General features: G+C 38.4%; 2 pseudogenes; both read left to right on the forward strand.

The window, feature by feature from the left end:
- LOC143410603 (E3 SUMO-protein ligase ZBED1-like) overlaps nt 1-18,038 on the forward strand; it is a 35,991-nt pseudogene extending 17,953 nt beyond the window's left edge.
- Nucleotides 18,039-26,858: 8,820 nt separating this feature from the next.
- On the forward strand, nt 26,859-27,688 carry LOC143410604 (2-aminoethanethiol dioxygenase-like; annotated as a pseudogene).
- Nucleotides 27,689-27,694: the final 6 nt, after the last annotated feature.

A 27,694-nucleotide genomic window follows, 5' to 3' on the forward strand; every position in this document is an offset into this window, starting at 1 on the left:
TGGGAACTTTTGCAATGGTAGGGATTGAACCTAGAACATTGCAAAAACTAAGCAAGAATTCTACTACTAAGCTACATCTCCAACCTAAGAAATTCTTATTAGAGTATAAACCAGATGAAGTCATCAAGGGGAGGAAGGAAGGAAGGAATGAAGAAAGGAAGGAAGGAAGGAAGGAAGGAAGGAAGGAAGGAAGGAAGGAAGGAAGAAAGAAAGAAAAAGGTTGGAAGGAAGGAAGGAGGAAAGAAATATAAAGGAAGGAGAAAAGAGGTAGAAAGGAAGGAGAAAAGAGAAAGTAAGGAAGGAGGAAAGAGGTAGGAAGAAAGAAAGGAACAAAGGAAGAACAGAAGGAAAGACAGAAGGAAAAAAAAAGGTAGATCAAATGGGACAACAGATGCTGTGTGTTAGACAGTATCATGCATATCCTCTTGCTTACCCCAATTCTAGAAACCATAGCCAGTGTAGCTGTTTTCTACCCCCTTGGAGTATAAGTAAATGCCTAAATACAGACCCACCCTTGGTGAAGTCTGATATCTAACTTGGGTGAGTGAGCAATAACAACAAAATTAATTGTTTTATGCTAAAGACCTCAGTATTGATTCCAGAAAGCGTTTTCTGAAAATAAGTCAAGTGGCTCACAGGTGACAGTAATTCCTCCTATCATAGTATGGAAAGTCAGAGGCATAGGTAATTTCTTTTTCTTTCTATCACCATATTATGCAGGATTCTTTTTTCAAAGCTAATTATCATTTAGTTAACTTCAATGAGACAGAGTGAGAACTCAATAATTAATAGTGACAAATGTTTAATGAAATGCAAATGTATTATGAATTCATAAAAATGCCATTTATGTTGGAACCTTTGCTTTTTCACTTTTTAATGAAAGATTATAGGGTCCCTAAGTAAATATCTCCACCCAGAGAATAAGAAAAGAGTGAAAAGACATCAATAGATAAACTCTATTCAGATTACATCAGATACACATTTTAACCTCTCTGAATCAATGGTTATGAACCTATTTTTCAATAGCAGTGAATACTTCTATTGATAGTAAGTGCCCTACTATAACTACAAACACAGATGAAAGAAGTTTCCTGGTTGTGTTGGGCAGGGTCTCAAATTCTCAGAGCTCCTAAGCCAACTCCAGGTACTCAAGGCTCTTCACAGTCCAGATTAACATCTTCTTATTAGCTGAAATATTCACAATCCTTTCACCATCCAGGATTCTGTGTTATTATTTTTATTCCAAAGCTTCTAAAACTTTCCTATTATGTCATCAAAAGTGAATTACCTATACCAGATGCTTTACATATTATCTGCTTTAATCTTCCCCAAAATCTTAATAGGTAAGTTCTATTTTACCTACCTAGTATAGGGAAAAATATCTATTTTATCTAAGTTCACCCAGAAATTGTGGAACTGAGTTCTGAACCCAGTTCTGGTTCCAGACACTTAAGCTACTCAGTTAAGTGTCTGCTTCCAGACACTTAAGCTACTCAGTTTTCAAGCATCTTAAATAATTTCAAATCTGAGTAAGGGTGTGGCTTGTCTTGCTCAGATATGACTCTTATCATGAAAAAATGTATGATTTACATTAAAATTTCTAAAGTACTGGAATGTGTTGAGAAATACAGTTTGAATGCTGGAGTTCTCAATTTTATAGCATTTTTACTGACACTAGCTATTGGTTGTCTAACCTAGGAGGGTCACTTTGTTTCCAAAAGTAATGAATGAAAAGAAAGAAAATTCCTCGCAATAATTATGTATTCATTTAAAAAAAGGTTTTTTTTTTTTTTTTGGTGGGGCCAGGATTGTATCTCAGTGGTACAGCACTTGCCTAGCATGTGTGAGGCACTAGGTCTAATATCTGAAACCACATAAAAATAAAATAAAGGGCAGCATGGTTGGCACACATGGAAGGCCGTTCCACTTGCTGTGTGGTTGGTACAGATGGAAGATGGCACAGAATGCAGAGGCTTTGCTTGTGGGTCACCAGTAAGAGCTCTGAATACAGCACAAGGTCACCCCAGCACCCCCCACCTCATCAAACACCCTACGCAGGAAACAGACAGAATCCATCTTGGAAAACCTTACTCACCATCTATCAGTGGGTGTGTCTACCAGTGCAGTTCTGTGGCTGACCAGAGAGATTTTGGAACTATACAAGAGCAATATAAATATATAGGGGAAAACATTAAAACAACAGTCACACAGAGCTGTAAAGAAACATGAGCAGTATAAAAAGACAAGGAAAGAAAGGAACATAAATGATGCAGAGCAATTCAACATTAAAAGAGGTAATATCTGCAGCAGAAGGAATGTCAGATAAAGATTTCAGGATATACATAGTTCAGATGATCTAAAGTCTCAAGAAAGACTTTAGACAGCAAATGAAGACAATGAAAGATCACTTTGACAATGGATTTATATAAACAAATCCAAGAAGCAAAAGATCAACTCTACAGGGAGTTAGAGGTTATACAAAAACAAAAAAACAAAACACAGAAATCCTGGAAATGAAGGAAAAAAAACAAATTAAAAACTCAAATGAGAGTATCACCAGCAGAGTAGAACACTTAGAAGATAGAACATCAGACAACAAAGACAAAGTATATCATCACAAAGAGTGTAGACAGCACAGCAAGACTGGTAAGAAACCATGAGCAGAACATCCAAGAAATATGGGATAGCATAAAGAGATCAAATTTATGAGTTAATGGGATACAGCAAGATATAGAGGTCCAAACCAAAGGATTGAGCAATCTGTTCACTGAAATAATATTAGAAAACTTCCCAGACATAAAGAATGAAACAGAAATCCAAATCCTAGAAGCCTAACGGATGCCAAATGTGCAAAATCACAAGAGATCCACATCAAGACACATTTTAATGGAGATGCCCAACATAGAGAATAAGAGAGAATTTTAAAAGTCACAAGGAAAGGAAGCAGATTACATTTAGAGTTAAAACAACTAGGTTGATGGATGATCTTTCAACACAGACTCTGAAACCTAGAAGATCCTGGAAAAACATATTTCAATTGCTGAAAGATAATGGGTTCCAACCAAGAATCTTGTATCCAGCAAAATTAAGCTTTAGGTTTGAAGATGAAATAAAAACCTTCCATGATGAACAAAAGTTAAAAGAATTTGCAGGTAGAAAACCAGCACTTCAAAACATATTTGGTAAAATATTTCATGAAGAGGAAATGAAAAATAACAATGAAAACTAACAGTGGGAAGTAGTACAGTAAAGGAAAAACTAACCAAAGAGGAAAAACATATCAAGTTAAATAACAAAAATAAACAAATATGGCTAGAAATACAAACCATATCTCAATAGTAACCCTAAATGTTATTGGCTTAAACTCACCAATCAAAAGACATAGGTTTGTAGACTGCATTTAAAAAAAGATCCAACAATATGCTGCCTACAGGAGGCTCATTTGATAGTAAAAGATATACACAGACTGAAGGTGAAAGGTTGGAAAAAATCATACCACTCACATGGACCTCAGAATCAAGCAATGGTGTCCACACTCATATCAAATAAAATAGACTTCAAGCCAAAGTTAATAATAAGTGATAAAGGAGGACACTACATACTGCTCTAAGGAACCATACACCAACAAGACATAACAATCATTAATATATATATATGCCCCAAACAATGGTGCAGCTATGTTCATCAAAGAAACCTTTCTCAAGTTCAAGAGTCAAATAAAACACAACACAATAATCCAACACAAGTGTCTCACCACTGAACAGATCTTCCAAACAAAAGTTGAATAAATAAACTATAGAACTCAATAAGACAATTAATAACTTATACTTAATTGACATATATAGAAAATATCAACCAACATCTAGAAAATACACTTTTTTCTAAGAAGCACATGGATCCTTCTCAAAAATAGACCATATATTATGTCACAGGGCAACTCTTAGCAAATACAAAGAAGTAGAGATACTATCATGCATTTTATCTGATCATAATGGAATGAAATTTAAAATCAATAATAAAATATGGAAGAAAAATTCCTACATCACATAGGGAATGAACAATATGCTACTGCATAAACAGTGGGTTACATAAGACATCAAGAAGGAAATTTGAAAAATTATTAGAGGTAAATGAAAACTCAGACACAACATATTGATATCACTATGGGACACTATGAAAGCAATACTAAGAGGAAAATTTATTGCATAGAATTCATTTCTTAAAAGAAGAAAAAGCCAACAAATAAATTATCTCACACTACATCTCAAAGAATTAATATTAAATATTAATATTAAAATGACCATACTACCAAAAGCACTATACAGGTTCAATGCAATTTCAATCAAAATCCCAATAGCATTCTGCATAGAAATAGAAAAAGCAATCATGAAATTTATCTGGAAAAATAAGAGACCCAGAATAGCTAAAGCAATTCTAAGCAGGAGGAGTGAAACAGTTGGTATCACGATACCAGACCTTAAACTATACTATAGAGTAATAGTAACAAAAACAGCATGGTACTGGCACCAAAACAGGGTAGTACACCAAAGGTACAGAACAGAGGACACAGAACCTAATCCACAAAATTGCAACTACCTTATATTATACAAAGTTGCCAAAAGCATTGACTAAAGAAAGGATAGCATTTTCAACAAATGGTGCTGGGAAAATTGGAAATCCATATGCGACAAAATGAAATTAAATCCCTATCTCTGACCATGCACAAAAGTTAACTCAAAATGGATCAAGAATCTATGGATTAAATCAGAGACTCTGCATCTTGTAGAAGAAAAAGTAGGCCCTAATTTCCATCACGTGGGGCTAGGCCTCAACTTCCTTTATAAGATGCCTATAGCACAAGAATTAAAACCAAAAATCAACAGATGAGATGGATTCAAACTAAAAAGCTTTTTTCTCAGCAAAAGAAATAATATGTGAGGTGAATAGGGAGCCTACATCCTGCAAACAAATTTTTACCCCTAACACATCAGATAGAGCTCTAATCTCTAGGGTATATAAAGAGCTGAACAAGATAAGTACCAAAAAACAAATAATCCAATAAATGAATGGGCCAAGGACCTGAACAGACACTTCTCAGAAGAGGAAAAGCAATCAATGAACAAATATATGAAAAAATGCTCATCATCTCTAGCAATCATAAAATGCAAATTAAAACTTCTCTAAGATACCATTTGACTCCAGTAAGAGTGGCAGCTATTATGAAGACAAACAAGAAGAGCTGGAGAGATACAGGGAAAAAGGTACACTCATACACTGTTGGTGGGACTGCAAATTGGTGTAGCCAATTTGGAAAGCAGTATGGAGATTCCTTGAAAAACTGGAATGGAACCACCATTTGACCCAGCTATGCCTCTTCTCAGACTAAAACCTAAAAATAGCAAATTACTGGGACACAGCCACATCAATGTTTATAGCAGCACAATTCATAATTGATTAACTCTGGAGCAACCTAGATGTCCTTCAGTGGATGAATGGATTAAAAAAATATGATATTTATTCACAATGGAATATTACTCAGCAATAAAAAGAATAAGTTAATGGAATTTGCAGGGAAATGGATGGCATTAGAGAAGATTATGCTAAGTGAAGTTATCCAATCCACAAAAATTAAATGCCAAATGTCTTCTCTGATATAAGGGGGGGGGGTGACTCAAAATGGGTTGGAAGGGAGAGAAAGGGAGAAAGATTACCTTTAGATAGGGAATAGGGGTGGGAGGGAAAAGGAGGGAGAAGGGGAATAGCATGTATGACGAAAGGAGATCCCCATCATTATACAAAATACATGTATGAAGATGTGAATTTGGTGTCAACATGCCTTATATATAATATATAATTAAATGATAAATTATTATATACTGGTGTATTAAGAATTGTAATGCAGGGCTGAGGATATGGAGCAAGCAGTAACTTGCTCACCTTGCATGTGTGGGGCACTGGGTTCGATGCTCAGCACCACATAAAATAAAACAAAGATGTTGTGTCCACTAAAAACTGAAAAATAAAAATTAAACGAATTTTCTCTCTCTATCTCTCTCTCTCTCTCTCTCTCTCTCTCTTTTTTTAAAAAAAAGAATGATTATGCAAATAAATAAATTTTAAAAAATCAAAAATATATATATTTTAATAAAAAGAGATTTTAGCACCTAGCCAAACAACAAAACTTCTCCCCCAGCTTAAATGAACTACAAAAGAAATCCCTATCTGGAGCTCTCTAGCTGGTTTAATTTGCTCCTGTTAATTCTTTAGATTTTATTTCTCTTTCAACATACAATCTCTGTTTCATTTTGTGAAGTCCAGTGTGTTCCCTATTTAAATTTTTCCATTCACTTGACAGTCAAAAGAACTGGTTTCTTCAAGGATTAAGTCAGGAAGCAGTTTTTGACTACAACAAATTGAAACATTTGCATAAGGAAGTGTTGCTTTTATAAGTGATGGGAAACTTCAAATTTGATTACAATCAATTTTTGGCTTCCTAATGTGTTCAACAATAGGCCATATCGTTAAGAGCAATTTCCATGCAATGCATATGGGTCCCATTTTTTCATCCTTAGACCTAGTTCTTTACTGTTCAGCACAGTTTATGCATTTTAATCAGGCTTTTTCAGTCTCCCTTAATAAATCACTACAAAGGGAATGTATCAAAACAAGAACTATTATGCAGTACTGGTTACCCTTACACATTATTTGCTGCCCTAGAGTTTCACTAAGTACTGGAAATCAAAAAATAATAATAATAAAACAAAATAAAGTTATTATATCCATCTACAGCTAAAATATGTTTTAAAATATTTTTTGTAGTTATAGATGGACATAATGCATTCATTTTATTTATTTACCTTTATGTTGTGCTGTGTATTGATATCAGACCCTCACATGGGCTAGGCAAGCGTTCTACCACTGAGCTACAACCCCAGCCCCAAGTTATAAGTTCATTTTTAATTCTCATGTCACTTATTTTTTTTAAAGAGAGTGAGAGAGAGAGAGAGAGAGAGAGAGAGAGAGAGAGAATTTTTTAATATTTATTTTTTAGTTATCGGCTGACATAACATCTTTGTTTGTACGTGGTGCTGAGGATGGAACCCAGGCCGCACGCATGCCAGGCGAGCACGCTACCGCTTGAGCCACATCCCCAGCCCCTCATGTCACTTATGACCTTAATCATTCACATTGTGCCCAGTTGGGTGTCCACCTTTCTTTTCTTTCCAGATCTCTTTTTGGCAGGTCATAGTCACACAAAAGGAATATGAAACCCAGACTTTGGGGATTATTCATGCTGGTTATACTCCTGTCTAAAACTCTAAAGAGTTCCCTTCATATTCCAATGTGGATCTGTGGTTCTACAACCTCCAATTGAATTCAGAGGCTGTTATAAAACTATTTACTAGAAAGTCATTCTTTTTCCCTATAAGAAATATTAAATTATGATTAACTATAGAAGGGTCCACATTACCAAGTGGTAATTAAATGTTAGTTTAAATGTTTGTTTGTTTGTTTTACTTTCATTTCTGTAGCTCTTAATCACAGAATGATTCACAAAACTCTTCTGAGATGTGCTCTTTGACTAGACAGCTCTGAAATGAAACACAAGGGGTAACCAAGGTGAAAGTCAAGTCCAATAAAACTAAAAGTGAAAACAATAACTTTCATGTATATGGTTCCTAGGCTGTTCAAAGCATATCTCTGTTTCTTAGATGTTAACCTCATTTAGTCGTCACAAGTCTTGAAGTTAGCTATAATTATTCTAGAAATCTTGTAGTCCCAGATTGTTTACCTAACTCATCCAGGGTCAGTAGGCTAGAATGTAATACCTTGATTCCAGCAAGGGTGAGTGGTCTCAAAGATGTTTACCTAATCAGAAAAGAGAATATTTATATAGATTCTTTCTTATTTTGTATCTATTATTTCCTTGAGAGAATTTAGGCCATGCTATCATATCAAAGAAGGGCAAGAATCTCAACAATTTAAAGTAAAATTTTATTTTTCACTTTTATTCCTATTGAAGGTTGATTGAGAGCTCTGCTTGAAAATGTGCCTATTCTAGGTACCAAGCAAAATATCAAAATTGTAGGTCATTGTGCCAGAGGGTAAAGACTTGTGCTCTGTGGATATGAAGGGTTATGACTACAAGTAACACCTGCTATTGTCCCAAGAAGGTCACATGATCATCCCTAACTTCAGGTGAGGTGCCCAAGGAAAGAGCAAGAAGTGGAAATACTTTGTAAAGAGTACCATTGACTCAGTTCTATTTCAAGTATAAACCACTGGTTAAAAAGAAAAATAGGAAGATATACAGGTTTACAGGCAAGCATCTTTCTGATACAATTAAGTAAAATTTAAGCAGAATTATTCTATAGGATTGCAAGGAAGCAGTTAGTGAGATAAGTTTAAATTTAACAACTGTTAAACTCAAGGCAGATCCTGCTTGCAAATAAAGTGCATTTTGCTCCTGGTCCTTAGACGCTTTTCACTAGCTGCCTGCCAATCATAACCATGTTTGTGGGTGGTAACTTCATGCTTTCCTTGTGGTTCTGACCTGCGCACTGCACTTCTCTCCCAAATGATCACTAAGTGAATATTCACTGGGTAATTGACTTATTTGTTCACTCATTAATTCATCTACTTGTTTATGAAACATGCTTTGAGTAAGTATTTTGTCATTGACATTAGGCTATGATCTGGAGATACAAAGATAGAGAAAGCATGGATTATAGTCTCAAAGGGTTCACAGTCTACAGGGACAAAGCATAACTAATTTACCCTCTACCTACAACTTTTATGGCAATGGAGGACGGAGGAATGTTGGTAAGTTTTATGGTGATGACCCAAACACTAAGTATTTTCTACTTGTCACAACTAAAAGTACCTTTAAGTAGCAGTGGAATCTGTGCCTCCCTCACAATTTACTATCCAAAGTGTTTCTGAAGTTTTAGACAATTCTTTCCATACAGAAATTCCTCAACTTGGGTTATTTTTCATGTGGATTTTTTTTTTGAGAGAGAGAGAGAGAGAGAGAGAGAGAGAGAAGAATTTTTAATATTTATTTATTTATTTTTAGTTTTTGGCAGACACAACATCTTTGTATGTGGAGCTGAGGATCGAACCCGGGCCGCACGCATGCAAGGCCAGCACGCTACCACTTGAGCCACATCCCCAGGCCTCATGTGGATTTCGCATCACTGTGTTTTATATATCATATACTCCAGAGAAGAGGCGATATAGATCTTTAGAGTAGTTCAGAAAAATAATAGATTAGAAAGAAGTGGTGGATCTGGAAATCCAAATCTTTAGGTAGCCATTGCGACAGGCCTAGGTTGGAGAGACACAGGAGTCAACACTGGGTCTTTATCCTGTAGGGGACCTTGAGTCCCCAGGGCCACTGCTTTCTAGGACCTATACTCCAAACATTGTCATTTTGAGGTTGGAGTCATGAATGTGAAAGCAGTCTGAGTAGGTGCTGATCTTTTTGGTGGTCTACTCTGATCTGTTGAACAAGGGTAGAACCAATGTGCCCATATCCCCAAACACGCATTGTGCCAAAATAAAAAAGCCAGAAGCAAAAGAAAGGACACTGTTATCCTCTTCTCATATATAATGCTACATTCCATATATAAGTACATGGATTTGATTTTTTTTTAAATTCACAAAGACAGAAAATGACAAGTACTCAGGACCAGTAAGTTGTGGAGAAATGAACAATGAGGTTCATGGATATGGTTGGGGTTTATGAAAGTGTTCTGAAATTTATTTTGGTGGTTTTAGAGTACATAAAGTCCTGAAGAAATAAGAAGTAGCTAAAAACCAATAAATAGGAATATTTCTCACTCTAATTTTGAGAATATGGCTGTGACAACTATGTTGAACAATGGAGTTTCTTGCACATTTGATTCAGATGAACTTACTGTCATCATTTTTTACAAAATTCCCTTGTTTCATGGGGACTTGAGGTTATCTTTCTGATGATTAGGAAGAGAAGGGAAAGAGTGATATGTATGGTTGACAACAACTATAAATAAGAAAAAACTGATCAATGTCTGTGGATGTGCTAAAAAAGGTGCCACAGACAAAAGAAATACAGCATATACTGGGGTAAGGAATTCCTTAATCTTAGGATTTTCATAAGACTTGGAGAGAATTTTATTTGATGTCCCAAAAGAATGGAGAATCCCAGAATTGGTGAAAGACCTACCCATATATTTCATAAATACAATTTTTAAGTTTTAATTAACAAATATAAATTGTACATAAGTGTTCTTATCATAAAAGATAACAAGAATGTGGGAGCAATTCACATGTCAATTAGCTCAATTTAGTCATTCCATTTACAATGTATATGTATTTCAGAAGATCATTTTGTATGCTGTTTTAGTCATCTATTCACTGATGTGACCAAATGACTTGACAAAAACAATTTTAGAGGAGAAAAGTTTATTTGGGGGCTCATGGTTTCAGGAGTCTCAGTTCATAGGATGCTATCTCCATTCCTTAGGGTTTGAGGTAAGGCAGAACATTATGGCAGAAGAGTGGTGGCAGAGGGAAGTATCTCACATGGTCAGGAAGCAGAGAGAGACGAGACTCATTAGGTACAAAATATATACCCTAAAGGCATGACCTCCAGTACCACTTCCTCTAGCCACACTCTACCTCCTTCAGTCATCACTCAGGTGATCCCATCAAGGGATTAATATACCAGTTGAGTTAAGGCTCTCATAACCCAATCATTTCTTCTCTGAATATTCTTGCATTCTCTCACACATGAGCTTTAGAGAGAGAATGAGACAATTAATATCAAAATCATAAAATATGATAAGAACACTTAAATTCTACTCTCTCTGCAATTTTCAAATATACAGCACAATAGCATATTCATCAATTTTTTTTTACACAGGGAACGGTTTGATTGGTTTCTCAAGTTATAAGGTCTTTTAAAGAAGTGAACCTGTGCTACTATGAACATCCAAATACAGTGTAAAATTTCCATTATCAATGCATTCAATATTTTCTTCCAACCATCCCTTGCTTCTTTGTGTAACTAATCCCTGCTAACAAGATTGTTAGGCCTACCCACAGCTTTTTTATATTGTTGTAGGAATTTTAACCAGGAGACTAGAAAATCCTACAGTGTAGACAGTTAGATGGAGGGGCCTCTCTTTGCCTTTATTCTGTACATAAACCTTACTACTGTGAAGAGAATATAGACAAGAGATTGACAATAGCAGCAAAAATAGAAAGTAGCAGAGAAAACTCACACCCAAGATGTCAGTGTCAGGAAGCAATGGGGATGGTGAATGACAATGTGAAGAAAGAGAATGCAGAATTCTCAGGAACCCCTGAATTCTTGATGAGAGGAGGCATGGTGCATGTGTGTGTGCACACATATGTGAACACACTGTGAGTGAATATTTGTCAGGGAGAGATGTTAAAATGAAAGGTGAAGAGTCAAAATGGGAACAAAGTTCCAGCTGATTCAGAAACTTTAGTTCCTTACAAAGGTGGATGTCTATATATGAATAATAAAATTTAAGTTTTCAAGAGTTCTGAGATGCCCATATAATTATATTTCTAAAACACAACACTGCAAGTTTAGTTGGTTTACAAAATTGGATGTGTTTTCTATATTTATTGTCTTATTCATTGACTTGCTTCTTTATTCCTTATTTATTTGTTTATTCAACTGAGAGTTAAGTACCTAAGAAGTGCTCCACACTGTGTGATTGATAGACAGCAGTCATGTAAAATGTAAAGAAACCAAAAATATGTTTTCCATAATTAATAGAGTACAATCATATTAAATCCTAAGATGGAAATATAGGCAATGTTATGGGAATATATGTTATAAATATGTGATTTATTTTATGGGTTTAAAGTAGGATTCCTTATGAAACTGGTATTTAATGGAGCATCTGAAAGATAAGTAAGAACTAGGTAAGAGAAAAGGTGAGGGTGGGAGAATATTACAGACAAATGGAAACTCAGACTCAAAAGACTCCAAATCTGGATTAGAATATGGTTTTGGCTGGTGGGGTCAGAAAATACAGAAAAGATAAGCAATGTTGGTTATAATTTTTCACTCTAGAGATTTGAAGGTATGATATCATGAAAAACTTTCAAAAATGTTTATCTTAAGGTGAGTTAAAAGGTACTAAAGTAATTTAACCAAGTGACATAAAATCTTGTATTTTAAAATAGCTACCAACAAGGAGTTAGGAATTCATTGAAGAAAGAAGAATAATGTGAAATAGAGAAGATGATACAGAAGTTCAGGTGAGAGATGATGGGTTTGGATAATGTGATGTCATCAAAGTTAGAAATATGTGAACTGAGAACAGAGTTATTAGAAGTTATGTTGATAAATTTGATAACTTTTTGTATGTGAGGAGATAACATAAAGATAATTTTAAATATCACATCAATATTTGCTTTAGTAGGTATTTGCTGCTTCAGTCACATTACCCTTTATATCAGTAGTCAGCAAACTTTTTCTGTAGGAACTAGCTATTAAATATTTTAGGCTTTAAGGGAAACACAATTCCCCCTTCTCTACCTCCTCCATCAATTCAGTAAAAATGTAAAAAAAATAATTCTTATCTTATAGGCTCTAAAAACACAGACCATCAGCCAGAGTTGGTCTGTGGCCAAAGTCGGCCCAGCCCTGCTTTCACCTTGAAGTATTTATGATTCAATTAGAGTTTTTTGTAATACTCCATCTTATTCATATATATATATATATATATATATATATATATATATATATATATATATATAATATTACTTTTTAATATGTTTAACTTGAGTGGTTTATGTTGAAAGTAATTAAGATATCTTTATAAGAGATCATTGTATATCACAAAATTCCCCTTTTTTATTTAGAAGTTGATCAAGATCATCCAAGCAAAATATTAAAAGTTCTAGGCTTGACATGGTGGTGCATGCCTGTAATCTCACCAGCTTGGGAGGCTGAAGAAGGAGGTTTATGAGTTCAAAGCCAGCTTCAGCAAAAGCGAGGCTCTAAGCAACTCAGTAAGACCCTGTCTCTAAATAAAACAGGGCTGGGGATGTGGCTCAGTGGTGGAGTGCATCTGAGTTCAATCCCCAGTGAACATTCCCCCCCACCCCCAAAAAAGAAAGTTCTAGGAAAGCATGGTTTTTCATGAAATTGCTGGAAAACAAAATTATATTTTAAACTCCATATTCTTAGAAGTTTGAGGTCATTGTTTACATGATAATATATAATTTTGTTGGTTTATATGCTTCTCCATCAGAAAATCTAATAAGCCCCTTGGAATGGATTCACAGATACTTCTGTATTTGTCAATAAGACCAGTGAGCAGCTTAGTCCACTTGCCTGCCCAACTTAGCTCAGGAGGCAGCAGATGATAGAAGAAAAGGAGCCCATCCTGAGCAGAACTGGTGTAAAAATAAAACAAAAGACTTGTGCTTCTTTCTAAATTCCAAGATGAAGATTCTTTGCTGTAAAAGGAGCTGTTAAAAGGCAAGACTGATGTGCATGAGTCCAGTCACCAACATATTGAAATTCGGTCTTCAAAACTAACACATGGCCTCAGCCAAAAGCCCTGAAATACAGGTTTGAAGTACATGCTGTGAGGAGTGCTGGAAAATACCACATTTTCTGGGCACTGATGACTTTATATGTTGAAACCTGTATGTTGAAATTTACTTGCTTTAAAAAAAAAAAGGTTAACAAAAATATTGAAAACTGAATCTCCCAGAGAGGATCAGGGTGGAAAGTGCAGGACAGCAGAGAGGTACTCAAATATTTAGATTAAAATACAGGAGGTACTTAAGGTGTGGGAATGAGAGTATTTCAGGACCTAAGAACCCTGAAGACTATAATTGTGTTCTCTCTTTCCCAGGAAAGACTACAATGAAGATTTACTATTGGAGTTGGCTCCATAGCTCAAGAATTAGAGCATTGGTCTTGTAAAATTTACTCTTGGAAATTTTTAACAATTCTCTGCATGTGTGTGCAGGGGTGTGTGGCATTTCCTCTCAACCCCCACTAGATACCTCAGACTCTGAGCTTTTATCCTCCTTTGTGTATCTAGTTGTATCAAGTTGCACTATATTTCTGCATTAAGAGTTATTTTTCTTTCAGCCCAAAGTATAAGATAGGCTACTGAAAGGCCCTTGGGAGACCATTATAAATGTAATCTGAATTGCTAATGATGAAAACACTAACCAAAAGCTTTAAAAATCCTAGTTGAGATGATTCATGTGTTGCTTGACATGAACCTTTTAACCAGGCATTCATTGCAGACCCCAGTGCTCAGAATTCTATCAAGCTAATGCAGAATGTTCAGCATTTTATATGTCCTCTTGAAATTTAGATGTCAGAGGGCTACTTGGCTTCCAGATGTTGAGCATTTCCCCACTCAGGATTTATCTGGAGGTTGTGTTCTCATAATCACTTTGGCTATTTTCACTCTTGCTCCACCTCCCTCCATCCAGGCTTTATTCTTTTAACCCTTAGCAAATTATCAAAAAAAGCCCCTTTACCCTAATGTCCCTAACACACAATCCACGCAAAGCCCTCTGCATTGAGCAGTAGAGGCTGCTAAAGATTAAAGGACAACAACAACAACAAGGAAAGATGGTTTTATCTTGCAGAAATGCAATCGACTTGAACTGGAAATCAAACACTTCTGTTCTGAAGTGGCCTTGACTTTCCCAGCTTCCTCCTTTTCTCCCACCCCTTTCAATCCACACTTCACATCGCTCTTTTCCCCACCCCATTTTTGTTTCATAAATTTTTGGATTATTTTTTATTAACCAGAAATTCAAACATAAATGATTCTTCACCCAATTCTAAACTCTGGATCTGCTTTTGTATATCCACACAGTATTAATAATTCTACTTACTGGAAGGGATTTCTAATCTAGATATTACCCATCAGCAATATAAAGGAACTGACAGAGGCTTTGAAATTCTAGTCTTGTCTTTCTACCACACTATTTTCCAACTCAACAATAGGCAAGACTCATAGAAAAATATGTTTTATTCTCAGAAGTGAGTCATTGTTCCTCATAACCATCTCTAATAGCAATAATAATGTTAGTTCTGATTTATAACAACACTTTTTATTTGTGTAAAAAACCTGAAGCAAACAAACAAGCAAGCAGAATGAGGGGCTCTGGGTAATCTCTTCCAGTGCAGGTCATTTACTAATATATTGCATAGGACTGCATACCAACTCTCATAGTCTTAATGACACACTAGGGTTGTGCAGCCAAGTGGAGCTATTAGTAGTCACTAGCTACGTGTAGCTATTTAACTTAAATTATAAAAATTCAAATAAATTAAAAATTAAAATTTTAGCTGTTGTTGCACTAGAAATACTTCAATTGCTCAGTATACACACCGAGTATCTGTTCAGTGATGATAGCAATGAATTATAGAATATTCCTGCCAATGCAAAAATCTCTTCTGGATGGAGCTGTTCTGGATTAAAAAGTAAAAGTGATAATTGCCTTTGGTAAATTGTTCTACTTTTCAGTGAGGCATATCTCAACTGTGATTAATCTGGAAGCAAAGGTGAACCACGAAAAAGGAGGTTCAGGTTTTGGACCTTGAGGATAAAATATTCCCTGAAATACAGAGTGAGCAAAATCTCTTTGAATTTTGGGAAATTTTATTTCTTTATTTCTTCATTTTTGTAGGACTTTTAAAGACATGCCTGCTGATGCATTTGCTAGCTGATGTAAATGTGTTTGTTAAAACTGAGGGAGGCATATGTAAATTCCATCAGTGCAATCAGGGCATTCATACTGACAGGAATCAAGCACCAACTGCCTTTTAAAAACTAGTCTCTTGGTACACAGGGTGGTGCTGGTGGCGAAGCTGCTGCCCTGCTGCCCCGGGGGCTTCACAGAGCCAACAAGTCCGGGAGAATGAGCAGGCCCAGTCACTGAAGCGATGGATAAAAAGTGGTGGACAACTCGCAGGCGGACCTGAAGCTGGTGGCGCACCCTTGCGCCAAGAGCAAGATGTGGAAGTATTTCAGCTTCAACATCAATGTGAAAGGATGCATCTTATAGTGGAAGAAGATCTACTGTCACATCTGCTTGTCCCAGATCACCTATTCCGAGAACACGTCCAACCTGTCTTACCACCTGGAGAAGAATCACCCCAAGGAGTTCTGTGAGTTCATTAAGAGCTACACGGAGCAGATGCTGTAGGCTTTTGTCACAGCCTTCTCCAAACTCAATCCTGAGTTGTCCTCTTCATTGCAGCAGCAGCTGCTGCTGCCACCTGCAAAGAAAGTGCTGGTCTGAAACCTGGCCATGGCTTCTAGGGCACAAGGCAGCAGGAGCTGATGGGCACGGTTTTGTCGCTCATCTGCGAGAGGCTGTGCATCGTTTCCATTGTAGACAAGCCCATGTTCTGTATGCTGCTCAGGACCACAGAGCCCAAGTACGAGCTGCCCAGTAGGAAGTTCTTCTGCAGCAAGGTTCTGCCAGAGCGCTACAGTGCCATGTGGGAGGCTGTGCTCAAAGAGCTGGTGGACACCGCGTGGTGCGGAACCTCCACCGATCTGTGGCACAGCAACAATCAGAACCACGCCTATGTGATGCTGGCGATGCACATTCTGGGCCTTGCGTCCTCTAACTGCCTGTCGGTGGCCTCCAGGTGCCTAAAGACCTTCGAGGTGTCCAGGAGAATGTGGCGGAGACCATCACGCATGTGCTCTAGGAGATGTTCATTGAGTGGGGCATCAGCACCAAGGTCTTCAGGACCACTGAGGACTGCGGGAAGGACATCGCCAAGGCCTGCTCCTTGCTGGATATCCACGTGCAGATGCTGTGTCTGGGGGGCGGATCTTCAAAGCGGGCATCCAGCAGGCCTTCCAGCTGCCAAGCTGGGCTTGCCGCTGGCATGCTGTCTCAGGCTGGTTGCGAATATCCAGCAGTCCTTGGTGGCCATGTACATGCTCCACAAGAAGCAGAAGCAGCATGGTGCAGAGCACAGCATGCTGGTCAGCAACCAGGTGGCCTGGTGGGGCAGCACCCTGGCCATCTGCTGTGGCTCAAGGAGCAACAGTTTACCATCGTGGGAATCCTGGTGGAGGACAGCAACAACCACCATCTCATGCTGGAGGTCACTAAGTGAGCCACCATTGGCAGTGTGGTGGACCTGCTGCAGACTTTCAAGCAGGTGGCCAAGATGCTGTCTGCATCCAAACACCCAACCATCAGCTTGGTGAAGCCGCTGCTGCTGAACATGAAGCTCAACATCAAAGAGATCAACTGCAAGGAGATGAGCATGGCCAAGGAGATCATTGCCCACGAGCTCTCAAAGACCTCCCAGGAGACGACTGAGATAGACATGTTTGTTCCTCAATGTGGCCACCTTCCTGGACCCTCGCTACAAGAGATTCCCCTTCCTGTCCACCTTTGAGAGGCAGCAATTGGAAAACCGAGTGGTGGAGAAAGCCAAAGGCCTCCTGGAGAAGGTCAAGGACAGTAGCTTCCAGCTGCTGTCGCCTGCATAGGACAAGCTCTACTCAGTGTCCAAGGGGCCTGTGGCCAAGAAGCCCAGAAGCGTCATCAACAGCATGCTGGCCGAGACCTTCTGCCAGATAGGAGGCGATGAGGAACAGGAGGAGTTGCATGAGCAGCTGCTGGAGGAGCTGAGCAACTTCAAGTCGCAGAAGGTCCTCAGCCTCCATGGGAACCCACTCAAGTGGTGGTCCGACAGCCTGGCGCTCTTCCCGGTGCTACCCAAGGTGCTCCATAAGTACTGGTGTGTGGCCGTCACCTGCATCTTCCCTGAGCGCCTCTGCGGCTTCTCAGCCAGCATGGTCAGCACCAATAGGAAAGGGCAGGCCTCGGTGCACGTGGACCAGCAGGTCTTTCTGTACAAGAATGCCTGGAACATCATCGAGACCAAGCCTGAAGAAGAAGAGTAGGGCCAGTGGGGGCTCAATCAGGAGCACATTTTCCCTCTTGGGTATGCGTTCAGCGGCAGCTTCTTTGGGCTCAGGGACTAGAGCTTCCTATAGGGATGTGTTTGCTGATGCTTTGCTGTAAATAGTGGGTTTTTTCTGGAACCCCAAAGTCCAGTTAAAGCTGAAAAGGAAGGATAGAAGGCTGGGGGTTCCCAGGGGTGCAGACTCTTGGGCCTGCCCTGTCCTCTGCAGTCTTCCACAAACCAAAGGCCATAACTTCCTTAAAAGACTATCAATGGCTGATACTTAATTCTCCCTAAGAACTGGACATGGTGGTCCATGCCTACAATTCCAGCAGCTTGGGAGGCTGAGGCAGGAGGATCACAAGTTGGAGGCCAGCCTCTGCAACTAGCGAGGCCCTAGAAAACTTAATAAAACCGATTTCTAAAACTGAAATATAAAAATGGCTGTGGATGTGGATCAATGGTTAAGTATCCCTGGGTTCAATCTCCAGTACCAAAAATAAATAAATAAAAATAAAAACCAATGTGGCATGGGGAGAGGTTGGGGCACACAGGCTTTCAGATGAAACTCTTTCCCCTTCCTTTCCCCCTCTTCTTTCCAAGGACTGACTATAGGTGTCTCCAGAGAGGGTTCTGAAACAATCTGGAAAATTCCAATCAGGTCTGGGTGGAAGACAGATTCCTGCCAAGCAGCACATCACCTGTCCATCAAAGCCCTGGGTTTTTTCCTATTTCAGGTGAAGCAAAGGTCTCCCCTTGGGGACCCTGGTAAAATTATTTAGCCACCATACTCTGCCTGAAAAGGGATGGGTTTTATCTCGGAGAGGGGAGTGGAAAGTATGGGAAAATGAGTATCAGTTCCAGACGCTTGGAAAAGTAAATGAAAAAGATTAAAAAAAAAAACAAAAAACAGGGGTGTTGTTCTCTGGCTTTCAGGTTGCACCTATCACATTGCAATGTGTCTCCTAAAATTCTGCCAAATTTCTCTTTGCTTTCTCTTTTATTGTTGGTACACGAAATTCCTGAGGCTATCCTGATACATGCATATAATACAACAAAGTCCTTTTATTGAACCACACATTGAACCTAGAGGGGTTTGAGCACTGAGCCCCATCCCCAGTTCTATATTGCATTTTATTTAGAGACAGGGTCTCCCTGAGTTGCTTCATGCCTTGCTGTTGCTGAGGCTGGCTTTGAACTTCTGAACCTCTTGCCTCAGCCTCCCAAGCTGCTGGAATTACAAACATTCCCTAGCAAAAAAATCCACTTTTAAAGTCCCTTCCAATCTAGGTAGTTCATGCATATTGCAGTTCTGTGTTTTATTTGTGATGCATGAACGGAAGTGAACTATTTTTATTTTTTGGGGGGAGAATAAAAGGCTCCTATTTTTTCCCCTCTTTTTGTTTTAAACCTACTTGAGGCCAACTTCCCAGTATAAAGACTGGAATTTGAAATTACTGGATGGGAGAAGACGTTTGAATTCCTTTGAAGTCATTTAAAACTCAAGCTCATGGGGGGCATTTAATTTGCAATATATATATATATATATATATATATATATATATATATATATATGTACACACACACATATAGAGGGATATAAATAGATAGATAGATCAATAAACTGTTCTGCATATATATATGCTCAAGGAGCTGGTGGACACCATGTGGTGCGGCACCTCCACCGATCTGTGGCACAGCGGGGGGATTGGTTTACTGGAAGTGTCCTTGGGGAAAATGGAATTCTGCTTTTAAATTGTAGGAGTGTTTTTCAGGTTGGAAGAATGATGCTCCCTTCTTTAAGCAGCTGAACGTTGAGTTCTGTGGTTCCCAGGCTTCACAGCTCCTTGTGCAGGTTAAGAGAAGCCAGACTGCACAGGATGCAGGGCAGGAAAGGGGCTGGGTTTAGGAATGAAGGGTAAGATCAACACTATCATTAGTCTCTCTAAATTAAAAACCACTCTGCATTCTAGAAGCACAGGGAATGTCAATACTTTACTATTCATTGAGGGCTAAAGTGAACTGATGCAAACCAACAAGGGGAGCTGTCATTTGCCTCAAACACATGCTATAAAGACAGACAAGAGGGCCCCATGATACCCCAGTTTCCATAATGCTACCTCAGGTACTGGTCGCCAGCTATTCTGACAAGTGCTACATGATTAAGCTCTAAGCTCATTGTCCATAGAAACAATTATCCAAAAGATACACCATGACCTCTTCCACATGCAAGGCTTCACTGGGGCATGGTGTGAAGTACATGCTGGGGTAAAATTCCCACTGTCACAGAGTTGGTAGACCAGGGGCTACTTGGACTTGGAATACTCATTATATGATGCTTTCAGAAGACATTTCATTTAGAAGTCACTGGAACTTTAATATTGGATGAGGTCTTTAGGATTCTGTGTGTTTAAAATTATAGACCTATTAAGGGTACTGTTAATTGGTGCAGCCACTTTAGAAAATAGTAAGCAGTTCTTTAAAACTTTAACTACTAGCAATTCTACTTCTGGGTGTATAGCTGAAGGCTTCAAAAAATCAATTGAAAGAGATGCACCTAAGTTCATGGGCCCAGTATGTTCACAATAGCTCAAAGATGAAAGCAACCCAAGCCCTTGAATGGATAGATGGATGGATGGATCAATAAAATGATCTGCACATGCACCGCATGATCTGTGAACACATACATTGAAATACTACTTGGCCTTACCAAGTCCCACTCTACAACATCAACTGTGGGAGACCATCCTTGCACATGACTGAGATTCCTCCCCAGCTGGGTGTGAGGTGCTCAGTCACTTTTAATGTGGCAGAGCCTTCCCCACCCTCCTTGGGTTAGAAAGCTTGTCCATGTGGAGGCGTGTCTCACCACTGCCCCAAAGATTCAATCATCGCGCCTGACCTTGCCACACTGCCCCCCTTGACCTTCCTTGCATGGGATTTTCCCCAGAATCCTTTGTTCTCCAATAAAAGCCCTCTGTCTAACAGAGGTTCTCTCTCTCTCTCTCTCTCTCTCTCTCTCTCTCTCTCTCTCTCTCTCTCGCATCTTCAGTAAAACGTGGTAGCCCCCCTTGTGGAGCTTGAGACTGAGGGTTTGAGGAGCCACCCAGGAGCTGGTTTAAAAGTAAAATGGTATCTGTGTCTTTAATTTAAACTCCCTGAGGATTTTGCTGCATGACCAAACCATTCACACCGTCTGCACTGGCTCAGACTAAAATGGATGAATGTTGAAGTCACTGAGTTAAGTAAAATAAGACAGTTGCAAAAGGCCAAAGACTGCATTCAGGCAATTATACCAGGCACCTTGAGTAGTCAAGTTCATGAAGCCCAAGTTGGATGGTTGGTTGCTGGGAGCATGGAGGAGGGAAGAATGGAAGAGAGTGTCTAGTGGGTGTGGAGCTTCAGTTTCTTAAGATGAAAGTATCCTGGAGATGAATATTGGTGACAGATGCACAATAGTGTAAGTGTACTCAATGCCACTTAAACTGCACACTTAAAATGAGCAAATGATTAGTTTTATGTATTGTGGATTTTTACCACAACAATAACAGTTAATTGATGAATTGTGCACTTCAAGTGGGTGAATTGCATGGTATGTGATGTATTTCCCAACAAAGCTGCACGTACAGTCCAAAAACTGTACACACACACAAACACACACACACACGGTCACACAAAAATTCCTGCACTTGAAACACTAAAGCTTTAACTAAAGCTGACCAGAAAAAGCTAAAATATCTAAAATGTTCATAGAGGAAAAATAAATGTTATTAATCAGAAAAATAACCAAATAAACCATCTGTAATCAGTAACTCACTTTCAACTATCTGGTAACACTTATTAAACTATTTTATTCATTGGAAAATAAAAGCTGAATAGAAGCATTACACTGGCTATTCTTACTGTTAGAAACTCATACCTGAAAATTACCTTGGGATCACAGCCACTTTATTCTAGATGGCTCCTGAATGATAGCCCTTGAGATGTTCAGCTTCCCATCAGGGTGATTCCTTAAATAGAGAGAAAGAGAGACATGAATGCTTTTATGCTTAATTATTGTTTTTTGAAAAAAAAATCTTTAGTAAAGGGGAGGGGAGACAAATTCCAGTATTAGGCATCCAGAAATGAGATAAAGAATCTCTAAACAATACATTTTAAAGGAATTATTGCTATAATTCTCTATCAACTGCTGAAATAATTTCATAAGTTTTAGGTCCCATTTGTCTTACAGATTCTCCTTCATTTTTCCTTCTTTTCTTAATATTCACAGAATAATCTTTGGCATGACCTAGTATCTTCATGTAGTAGTTGGAATAAATCATAATTGTTTTCAATTCAGAAAGAAGTAATTTTTTATACTTCCTTTAAAAAAAAGAGAGAGGAGAAAACAATATAACTCAAAACTATTTAGTGTTGCTTGAAATTTAAACGCAGTACTTTTTAAAAAAATTATTCTTTTTGACATTTCATATCCATCTCTTTAGTCTGTCAATAACAATTAATTTCCAGTTCAAATTCATGTTTACTTACCACACAGATTTAATGGGACCTTTGCTAATAGCTCATTAAATATTTATGAAGATATTCAGAAAACTCTACAGTCTCAAAAGTTAAAATAACATGCATCTTAAAAAGAATTTGAGAATGATTGTCAATAAGTAAATAATATAGAAAACATACCAAAAAATATATTGATTTCAGTATATAAACAACCAAATCTTGTTAATTAAACTGCATCTGCTTCTGAAAATGTGTAAGCTCTGCTCTGTAACTCTTGCAACCTGCTTCTTGACTTAGAGAACCAGAGCTGAACCCACAAGAGCCAAGTCCTCCTAGCAGTGCTTCTTCTGCCTCAGTCATACATTTAGAATCAGGGAAATAAAATCTAGGTCAACAAAAGACAAAGCAATCAGGTTAGAGGACAGCTTATTCTGGAGCACATAATTTAGTTAAATGAGTAAAACACAAAGTAGGAGCAGGATGGAAATGTATTCAGAAAGTAAAAGAACATCCTGTCCTTACCAACAAGTATTTTTACATGTTTCATCAGATCCTAAAGCAGTGAATGACCTTAAGGGAAAATAAGACCATAGTTTTTTTCAAAAAAAACACAAAACACTAAGGTGAAATTTATTGGATGGTCACCCACACATCAGTTCAAACAACAGGTACTGGATTTTATCTCAGTGCTAACAAAGAGTGGATCTGCTCATGTCTACAATCACTGGTGTATCAGATCTGGGTTTATTAAAGCACAAGTTTGGAAAAACCATGAGGTTCAGGAAATCATACTGCAGAGCAAGAGAAAACTAACAATATCCAGACCCTGGACACTTGGGCACAGCATTCTTTTGAAAGTCCACTCCTGCAGACCTCAGAAGAAAATTTATGAGTGATTAGAACATCTAAATACAGTTCAAGATAACATAGTTACTAAAAAAAGGAAAAAGTAGCGCAAGAAAAGACAGACACAATGAAGCAATCACCAACAATACACAAAGATTCCCTTTTCTCTGCTCCCTTCCCAGCACCTCTTATTTTTCAACTTTTGGGCAGTGACCATTCTAACTACAGTGAGGTGATGGCCCATTGTGGTTTTAGTTTGCATTCTTTGATGATTAGTGACATTGAGCATCTTTTTTCATTCGACATGTACCTATTCGACATTTATAGTTCTTCTTTTGAGAAATGTCCATTTCAATCTTTTGCCCATTTTTTAAAACTATCAAGTCATGTTTTCTTGCTATTGAGTTCTTTATATATTTTGGGTAATACACTTGTCAGATATATGGTTGGCAAATACTTTCCCCCAATCTGTGGCTTCTCTCTTCACTTTGTTAATGATTTTCTTTGCTGTGAAGTTTTTTCCATTTGATGACATTCCATGTGTCTCTTTTTCTTTGAAATTATATCTGAAAGAATCATTGACCTGATCAGTGTTATAGAACTTTTCCTCTTATATTGTCTCCCTCTGGTTTTAGAGTTTCTGGTACACTTATCTTTAGTCCCTCTGGAGTTGATTGTTTTACCATAATATTTGTAATATAAAACTGTAATATATCCTTATTTGAAATTTCAAAAGGAGATATATTTTGCAAAATTTCCCAAATTTTTGGCTATGTGAGTCTATCTTGACTAGTGCATATTCATTATATAGCAGAATGGGTTTCCTTGTGGCATATCCATATATATGTCACCTTTGAGTTGATCAATGAATGTAATTGTTGATGAAGACCCAATTCATCCTTTTGTGTGTAGATACATAATTTTCCTAATAGCATTTATGGAAGAGATAGTCCTTCTCCCCTCTGGGTTCTTGGTACCTTTGTCAAAAAAAGACTGTAAATATGTGGGCTTTCTATTCTGTTTCATTGTTTGTTTTATGCCAGTTTTATACTTTTGTGCTTTGTAGTACTTTGTAGCATATTTTGAGGCCAGGTAATGTGATGCTTCCAGCTTTGTCCTGCTTACTCAGGACTTATTTGGCTGGTCACAGTCAGTTGTTGTTCTAATTGAATTTAAAACATTTTTTCATTGTTTAAAAATTCGAATGGAATTTTGATAAAGATTGTGTTGAACTTGTAGGTTGTTTGGAGTAGTATACTTATTGTACATTAAGTCTTCCAATCCATGAATGAGGCATGTCTATTTGTTTGTGTCTTCTTCAATTTCTCTCATCAACATATTGCAGAATCAGTGTACAAGTCTCTTGCCTCCTTAGTTTATTCCTAGATAATTTATTCTTTTTGATGCTATTGTAAATAGTATTATTTTCCTTTCAGATAATTTGTTATTAGTACATAGAAATGTGACGGCTCTTTGTTTATTTGTTTTTTAATCCTACAACTTTTCTAAATTCATGTATTAGTTCTACCAGATTTTTGTGGTGTATGTGAGTTTTTTTAATATGTTTATTTTTTAGTTATAGGTGGACACAATATCTTTATTTTATTTGTTTATTTTTATGTGGTGCTGAGGATAAAACACCATGCCTCATGCATGCTAAGCGAGTGCTCTACCTCTGAGCCACAACCCCAGCCCAAAGGTTTTTTCTTCCTTTCTTTTTTAATAATTTTTTTGTAGTTGTAGTGAACAAAATTCCTTTATTTATTTGTTTACTTTTATATGGTGCTGAGGATAGAACCCAGTGCCTTACAAATGCTGGGCAAGTGCTCTGCCACTAAGCTACAGCCCCAGTCCCCAAGGGTTTTCTTTCAGGTTATATAATCCTCAAACAAGAACAATTTTATCTCCTAATCAAATGTCTTTTTCTTCCCCCAACCCCCATTTGCTCCCACAAGGACTTCTAGTATTGTGCTGAACATGAATAGAAAAGTTAAGAGTGAGCATCCTCTGCATACTGTTTCTGATATTAGAAGAAAACCTTTCCAGTTTTCACAATTGAATATGATATTAGCTGTGGACTTGTCATATATAACCTCTAATTATGTTCTGATCCTAGTTTGTTGAAAATTCTTATCATGAAAGAATATGAACTGATTTTTCTGTATCTATTGATAGGACCACATGACTTTTATCCTTCATTAAACCTGACAGGATGACTGTTATTAAAAAATCAAAAGACTAGCACTACTCACAATAGCCAAGATGTCAAATAATCTAAATGTCAATCTGTGGCTGAATGGATAAAAAAAATGTGTATACGTACAATTTAGAATATTATGCCACCTTCAAAAAGAAAGGAATCCTAAAATATCTAAAAACATGTATAAACCTTGAAAATAATATATTAAGTGAAATAAGCCAGTTACAAAAGAAGAGATACTACATGATTCACTTATATGACACAACTGAAACAGTCAAATTTACAAAAGTACAGAGTAGAATAGTGGTTTTTAGGATCTGCAGGGAGAGGTAAGTAGGGAGCTGATTTAAATAGGTATAAGGTTTCAACTGAATAAGTTCTAGAGATCTCCTCTATAGCATTGTGTCTAGAGTTAACCAGCTTTTATATAAATAAAAAATCTGTTAAGAGAGTGTACCTCATGTTGCATTCATAACAACCTTAAAAATGGGTAGGGGTGGGGTTGGACAAACATCTAGCAAACAAGGCAGTAGGTAAGAATGAGGGACAGCATATTTACAAAACTTCAAACCTGACATAGAGTCTGGAGCACACAGAGGAAGGGTAGATAGAACATAAACGGAAAAAAACTGCTAAAGTGAAGCTGGCAACATGGCGCAGTTCAGGTCTTCCAATACAATTTATAAGAAACACCTATTATATCCTGTAAGCAGTTGGGAATCAGGATTGCTTAGCATGCATTCAACTCCCAGTAGCAGAAGCCCCAACTAAGAGAGATTTCAACATAGGGAGTTGCTCAGAAACAGGACTAGTCCAGAGTTGGATAATTCTGTGTCATGATGATGCATGTGGTTAAAGACCCAAGAGCCATCTATCTTCCCAACCTGCCATCCCCATCATGTCAGCATGTTCCCTTATGATTGAGGTGGGGCAGTAACAGTTTCCAAATACTTTGCAGAATTGGGTGAAATAACAAAAATCTATATCCCAGATATGTAGCCTCATACTTGACCTGATGTCTAGATCTTGGGATTTTGATTTTGCACCTAAAGGAGACTTTGGATCTTCAAAGCAGAAATATCCCCAACAGCTGCCTCACACCAACAAACTGATAGCAAGGCAGAGAAAAATGATTTATGCAATGCCACTAGGGGTCTATGAACAATATGTAGGTCTAAATATATATGTTTACAAATAATTAGAATTCATCACCAATAAACATTTAATGAGCATTCCTTAGGTGCTAGGCCCTATTTTTAAAATATTTAATAGTGACGGTGGCTGGCGTACCATGAACTCCACAGGAAGATCCCTGCAAGGGGCCTTCCACTTAGTCCAGGGCTGCTAGCCATCGTGGCAGCCGCCATGGATGGCAAAGGTCAGAGGAAAGGAGGGAGCCAGCCCAGCACACGGAGGAACAGCCAAGCAGACACAAGACAACACGTCTTCCCTGACCTAACTGACCGCCCACTGGGCATGCTTCACTTTCAGGGCAGCGGGGACAGCCACTGCACTGCCGATCTTGGCTCAGCGTTTGGCTCTGAGGTGCCAATGCCACCTGGCTTATCGGAAAATATGAGCAAGCTGAAAAGTCTGCTTACCCAGGCTCATGCCAAGGACTCAACATGGCCCCGCATAAGGCCACGCCGCAATTGCTGTCGCACAACCTGCTGCCCAATCTGCCGCCAGTCACCTACATGCATGTGTAGGAGACAGATGGCTTCAGCCTTGGAGTATTCCTGCTGGAGAGCTGCACATCCATCCCGCTGCACGACCACCCTGGCATGCATGATAAGCTCAAGGTCCTCTATGGCACGTGCACATCAGCTGTACTGACAAGTTGGAGGCGGAGAGCGGGCAGCAACCATGGTCCCTGCTGCCAGACCAGTAGTTCAAGCCCCCACTTTAGGCCCTAGATTGGGAGGCGGTTGGCCAGGAGTGCTGGCACTTTATGACTGAGTACACTGAAGTCAGCGGCCTCTGCATCCTCATGCCTCACAGGACCAAGCTGCAAAAGATCTACTGGTGGACAAACCCACTGCCTTCCTGGACATCCTGGCCCCACCCTACAAGCTGGAGGGATGGCTGTGACTGCCACTATTACCAGACCCAAGGAGGCCTCTGTCTCTGAGAATGACCTGCCCTGAGAGGTGTGGCTCCTGTAAACCCCTCAGGCTGAAGACTTCTTGTACTAGGGAGAG

Source organism: Callospermophilus lateralis, chromosome 11 (genome assembly GCF_048772815.1).
Source record: "Callospermophilus lateralis isolate mCalLat2 chromosome 11, mCalLat2.hap1, whole genome shotgun sequence".
In the NCBI taxonomy this organism is placed as follows: Eukaryota; Metazoa; Chordata; class Mammalia; order Rodentia; family Sciuridae; genus Callospermophilus; species Callospermophilus lateralis.